Genomic DNA, 6,913 nt, shown 5'->3' with positions numbered 1-6,913 from the left:
GTTTTTCTCTCACAGAGTATCCTATTTGTGACTTTCCAAACTTAAGGGAAAATGGGAAAGTGAGTGTGAGAGGATATAAAATTACCATTGGGCCAATGAAATAGTGAAAATACATTGAGATATCCATTGAAACCACACATTTACTATTTCAGTGAACCTCTCATTCAATTCATTCATGTGGTATGAATCCTAAAGATTAATAGATGGATTGAAACTCCTATATAGAGAGACATGAACAATTGCAAAAATTACCACTGTTACTCAAACTATTATTCTATTAGTTTGCACAACCTCTATTTGAAAAGCTAGTATCTGTACATTTACTATTCTCTACTTTTCAAGATTTTGAAATTCACCCACAAATGGAATGACAACTAGATTCGTAGGTTTCGACAGATTAAATGGAATCAAGTCTTCTTTGCAGAATTTTATAGATACCTCTCTCCATTTCTTTAACATGCAAGATTTTTAGAAGAGAGTGAAATTAGAGCCAATCCATCCCATCACCGAGAAGCTTTGAGGATGCAGACTAGTTGAAGCAACCAATTTTCTAGTTGTAGTCTAGGCTCCTGAATTGATTTATTAATGCATAAATCATTATAATCTAGACACTAGGTAGATTGTATTGCTAGATAACACAGTATTGATCTCTATTGATAGGCAAATTGTGGTGAATTGCCTTTGAGTTCTAGAGCTAGAAGAATTTTTGGATTTAAAAGTCAAAGGAGCCATTTTTGAATTCTTTGCCAAGAAGATGATTTGGAGAAAGGAAATTATACAATCCTAGTTCCAAAATCCATGAGGTGCCATGAGTAAGGTCCCTAAGACTCTATTTGGGACTAATCTCAAGCTTGAGATTGTTGATATCATGGTCCTCTTGCACAGATTGAAAGGTGAGGTAGAAGATTTGAATTTTGTTGTAAAATACTTCTTCTTTGTGCAAGCTATTTGTTCTAATACCCAATACATTGATTAGGCCTATGAGGTAAGCGAGAATTTTTCCAGTGCTCTTCATGTTGCAAAGTTCTACAACACATTCTATATGTCTTTTTTCCTCATTTATATGTTAGCTTCTCTACTATTATTGCCAAGCCTCCCAAGGGTGGAGAATTTTCTTGATGATGTGAAGTCTTATGATTTCTACCCTTGTTTACAATTGGAAAATGGTTATGCAAAGTATATAAGAGTTAATGATACATTTACTATGAGAATTTGTAGGGAATTTCAAGGGTATCCAGAAAGGAGATTTAGCCCATAAGCTATGGTGGCTATCAATCAATTTGGGAGATTTTTCATCCAGTTCTTATCCTTTTCATATTTGTGTCTTACAACTTTTGACGGGTTCCATTTGAAGTTGCCAAGGTACTCGAGTGACATGATCGTGTTGATCAATATTATGAGGTAGGTGATTCAGGTGAACGTGATGAGTAAGAGCTTAAAAAAGAAGGGCTATGAGTTCCCTATGAAGGCGAGAGCTTTTAGTTGTGAATCTCATTCTAACATGAAGAACATGCTTAAGGTGTTTGAGACAAAGTACAAGCTAGAAATGTATGAGGGGTTGAGACCTATGTTTGACCCAAACAGATATGTAAAATATGTTCTTTAGATTGGAAGTGTGATTAAACATATCACTACTATAGAAGACTACTAGGATGATTGCAAAGATGAGTTTGAGATCCATGATTGTGCTTTCACCAGGCTCACTGTAGATCAATTAAAAATGTACAAATTCAACCTTGATGTTGAAGGAGTCAAGGATAATGGACAAAACATGTATAGTAATACCTATCTGAAAAAGTTGAGGGGCACTCTTGCTAGCTCTATGCCTTATGAAGATGCATGTGAAGATCTAGAGGTGATGATGGCCCAAATTATCAAGAGAATCGAGAAGTGGATCCAGTGGACCACAAAAAGGAAGAGCCAAAGAAAAGGTATGATAGCTCAAGCCTCTCCAGCAGTTGTAGTGACTCCTTCCTCTCAAGGTGGTACATTAGGTGTAATGCTGGCTATCACCCAAGAACTAGCCCAACCATCTAGCAGAGGTGATCAACCTCCTGATAGGAACATCCCCATTGCACAAACTTGCCATGATGGCTCCCTCCCAGTGATCAGATACCCATTGGATGCTGAGAAGAAGAAGGTGAAAGAAGCCAGAGACATTGTGGTCACTCCCCCCCCTTCACCTCATATCAGTCTAGTTCCATTAGTAAGTCCTATGCTCCTTTTACCAAGTAGCCCTCATGTACAAGTGGTAGATTTGGGAGACGGTAGAAGCAATGACAACAAATCTACCAAATTTGATGAGGTAGCAAAGAAATCCAAAGAGATGAAGAAAGCTCAAGGCTTGTCACAATTGGTTTCATAAACTCTGAAGAATCCTTTTTCTTCAATTGCCGAAGACACCACTCTAGCCAAAAGGAAGATGTTTAACATAGATTCTCTCGGAACAACCTCCAAAGTAATAAGTAAAGATTCATGGTTGGATGATACCTTAGAGAGAAAAAGAAAGAGGAAGGATGAAGGTGCCCCCAAAAAAGATACTCTGTCCATTTCCATCTACTTTGGATCATCATTGAGTAAAGTCAAGAAGCAAAAGACTTTGTCCATCCTTGGACAAGACCCTGAAATGGCGTATCTAACCATTGAATTTGCTAAGCCCATCAAAGAAGGAAGATTGGAGGACATTTATCCTAAGAATTTTGCCTTACACTCCTTGGATCTTGGAGAGGCCAGACATGATACCAAGGTTGGCTTATGGAAGTCAACAATTGAAGTAATTGAAGGGCAATTAGAAAGCCTCAAGTTGTCAAAGGTTAGAATGAAGGCAAAAATACAAGAATTGAATAGTTTCATTAGGAAATTGGTCACCCCATTGGCAAGCATTTCCAAGATGCCTATGACTAGTGATCTCACAGTTGTGGATGTTCAAGCCCTTATCTCCCAACTCTAGGAAGATAAGCATTTCAAAAAAATCAATAGAGAGTGGAGTGGAAAAATTAAGATTAAAGGACTCTCCATCATAGAGCAGATTGACAATGCTACACTAAGGCTGGAAATAGAGAAGGACAACATATCATCAAACAGAGCCACCTTGGCTATGAAGAAAGTCAAAACTGATGATTATGTTTCTTTATTGAAGATGATCATTCACATGAGGCTATAGAAGCAAAGATCTTTCCTAAAGGGGATGAGCCCTTGTTTGAATGGTTTCAAAGCATGCAGTTCAAGTCTGAAATGATCATAGCCGTAGAGGAGAGACTGAAGGAAACTAAAGCTAAAATAAAGAAGGAATAGGACATAGACTATGAACTAGTAAGAGACTTGCACATAGAGTTATAGTCTAGTGGGCAAGGAAAGGTAATCATTGGAATACCTGTTATGTAGACAAACTTCTCTAATTTTATAGATGGTCTAATAGAAATAGCTTCTAATCCTTAGAATAGGATATCTAAATTGCAAAAGCTTGGTGGAGGTGTGCATGTGGCCATGGAAGAACTACAAGATCATTTAGGAATCATCAAAGACATAGCTTGAGAGAACTCTAAATGGCTCTTGAGATACACCAATATACACACACATAGGCAGAGGAGTTAGTTCCAATCATTGTCACTGCTAAGGTCTATAGGACAAAAACTAAAAAAAGAAAGAAAGTGAAGTGATTCATATTTTGATGTAATCATTGTAATGGGCAATTAGGCTCTATGCCATTTTTCATTTTTGAGGTAGATGAACTGATTGAACTTCCTATGTAATGGTTATCTCTGAGCCCTATATGTATCAGATTCAAAGATTAGTGAAATCTTGACTAATTTTTGGTGTGAAGTACTTGATGTTGTAGAGTCAATTGAATGGTATTTTGTATCAATTATTTTCTATTGTAAATTTTTAGATGTTAATGGTTTTATCTTCCCTTTGTTTGAATTAAAAAGGAAAGAACAGAGCTTCATTCTCCTATTTTTAGGTCGTAAACTGATCATGATAAGTATTATCGTTATGAGTTTGAAAGGGATCTCTTGGGCATTTTTCTGTGATTTAGTTTTCCTTTCTCTATATTTAGTTTCTGATAAATTTAGCTTAGTAGTAGCTAGCATGCATATTAGAATCATTTGGTCTTGTGAGTTCATAGGATGTGTGAAACTCATAAACTTAGTTAACCATCTCTAAATAATTTCTCGCCTAGGTTAAATCTTGTGTAGTTTTAACTCAGTTAACCTCTCCTATTCTCAGGTTAAGAACATACCTTGTTAAACTTAGGATAAACAAAATTCATTTCAAATTTTCAATAGGGAGTTGTACCTAACAATTCAGAGGGAAGTTAGCCTTCCTAGAAGAAACTTTCCAAACTATTGTAATCAAAGTTTGTTGACAAATTAGGGCACTTGTGAATTAGAATTGGAAAGAAAAAATCTGTTTACCAGCAGACTCAAGGAATTATTATGAAGATATGGTATAAAGGAAAGATATTTTTCTTGATTGTAAAGAGAATCAATTCGCTATTATTCATTATACTTGTGAAGTGTGAGAAGGATCACAGTGTTGATTAAATGCGTGCAAGTGATCGAAGGGATTATTGGATGTGTAGTTCATGATCTGGTTACAAGATCTAAAGGAGCCAAAGTTTGAATGATAGGATAGAGATAGAAGAAAGAAGTAAAATTTAGTTCTATTATTCTGCAAGGAATAATACAAAGATCACTTGGATAGTGGGTTCATTGATCTTTCCCTCGAAGCTATTTGGGCAGTGGGTCCAACTGTCTTCCAAACTCCTAACCAGGTTAACACGACTCCAAATAGGGTTGGAATCTCCTAATAGGGATACAAAGTCTCCTAACATGGACTCATATGTATCGAATGTTGTAATAGACTCCTAATAGGGTCTATTCTCTAACAAGGAATATTTATATTAGTACATCATCTTGTGGGTACCATCCACACCAGGGTTTTCTCTCTAATCAAGAGTTTCCTTAGTTAACATATCTGGTGATATTGTGTATGAGTATCTTGTTGTGGTTTTAGTTTACATGACTCATATGGTTAGGTTGTTTAAAGTTATTGATATTGATATTACTTAGATAATTGATTCACCCCCCTCCACTCTTAGATATATCAATGGACTATATATTCTACTAATTGGTATCAAAGCTTGAGGTCCTTGAATGATAAGCTTAACAAATTTGGTAGATTGATGGTGAATCTTTTTAGAAAGGATAATCCTAGATTTGATGGGGCCAACTATTATAGTTGGAAGAAGAAGATGAAAACTCATTTGTTGTGCACGAGCCTGGGATATCAGATTTTGACAAAGAATAAGAAGATAATTATTGAAGAAGCAAAGCTAGAAAATTACTGTGAAGAGGAAAGAGATCTATTCATTTGTAACATGAGAGAAATAGAAGCTCAACTATCAACCCTTCTAGGGAATGAATACAGTTAGGTAAAGTCACTTGAAACATCTCATGAAATTTGGAAAGCATTTGAATCTACTTTTGAAGGTGATGATCATGCTAAGAGAATGGGGTTACAAAGTTGGATATGTGCATATCAAGATGCTAAGATGATGGAAGATGAATCTATAAGAAGTTATATTGGTAGAATATTAGAAATTCGATCTCATGGTAGAACCAAAAATAATGATGAAGTCATATGGAAGATCTTGAAAACTTTGACACCAATATTCAAGCCTATTATGCAAATGATACAACTAATGATGCCCTACATTAAGTATTTCGCCAAGAAAACTTTACTTAGTAGATTAGAATCAACAAAAGAAGATTTGAGATGGTTTGGTGAACTTGTAAGAGTTGAAACAACCTTTAGTTCCCTAAACATTTGACCTAATTTCACAAGGAGTGTAAGCACCCATGGAGATTTTGCTAGCAACAATAGAGCTGACGAGGAAAAGAAGATAGAGGAAGGAATAGCCCTTTTGGTGAGAAGAGGAAAAGATGGTAATAAAACATTTAAATGTTGTACTTGTAATGAATTTGGTCATTATGCATATAAATGTCCTAAAAGAGAGAAACAGTATAAGGTAAAGTTTAACTCTAGAAGAGACAGAGATAGAAATTATTTATATGCAAATGAGGATGAAGAATCAGATGAAAAGGGTCAAAGTGAAAGTGATGACGAATTAAGATTTGTCTCTATCAAGGAAGATGATCTTAACAAAGAAATTATAGAAGAAAGAGCTCTAGTTACCCAAGTGGAAAAAAAATGTACTTGAATAATTGACAGTGGATGTTCACATCACATGACTGGTGATATTAATAAGTTTTAAAAATTTAAGAATCATAATGGATGTATTTTTAGAGTTGGAAATAATGCAGCCTATCATATTATAGGGATTGGATCCATTACTCTTTATGGTAAAACTAACATTGACAATGTCTATTTTTTTGATGGATTGAATCATAATTTGTTGAGTGTTGGATAGTTGGTGGACAAAGGTTATCAGTTATAGTTTACTGAGAAGACCTACATATTAAAGACGAAGATGGTAAGATGATTGAAACTAGCACTAGATCTAGAGGTAATGTATTTTAGTTGAATCCTATTGAGATGACATGTTTGGTAGAAAAACTTGATAACAATTGGTTATGGCATAAAATATTTTGTCATATAAACTTTGATAATATTGTGAAGGTTAGTAGTACATTTGCAGTGAGAGATCTACCTAAGATTGTTAAACCTACTAACATTGTATGCAAGGAATGTATTTTGGCTAAGTAGAGGAAAGTGTCTTTTCCTAGCAAGAAGTTCTCAACTATAGAGAAATTGGAGATTGTTCACACAGATTTGAGTGGTCCTGCAAGAACAAAAGGATTCTCTGGTGAAAGGTATTTTATTATTTTTGTTGATGATTTCACTAGAATAATGTGGGTAGCATTTCTTAAAGAGAAGTCAAAAGATTTTG

The sequence above is a fragment of the Cupressus sempervirens genome, chromosome 11, assembly GCF_028749045.1.
Source record: "Cupressus sempervirens isolate cs-2001-9-10 chromosome 11, ASM2874904v1, whole genome shotgun sequence".
Classification (NCBI taxonomy): domain Eukaryota; kingdom Viridiplantae; phylum Streptophyta; class Pinopsida; order Cupressales; family Cupressaceae; genus Cupressus; species Cupressus sempervirens.
Note: the sequence above shows the minus strand (reverse complement) of the source record.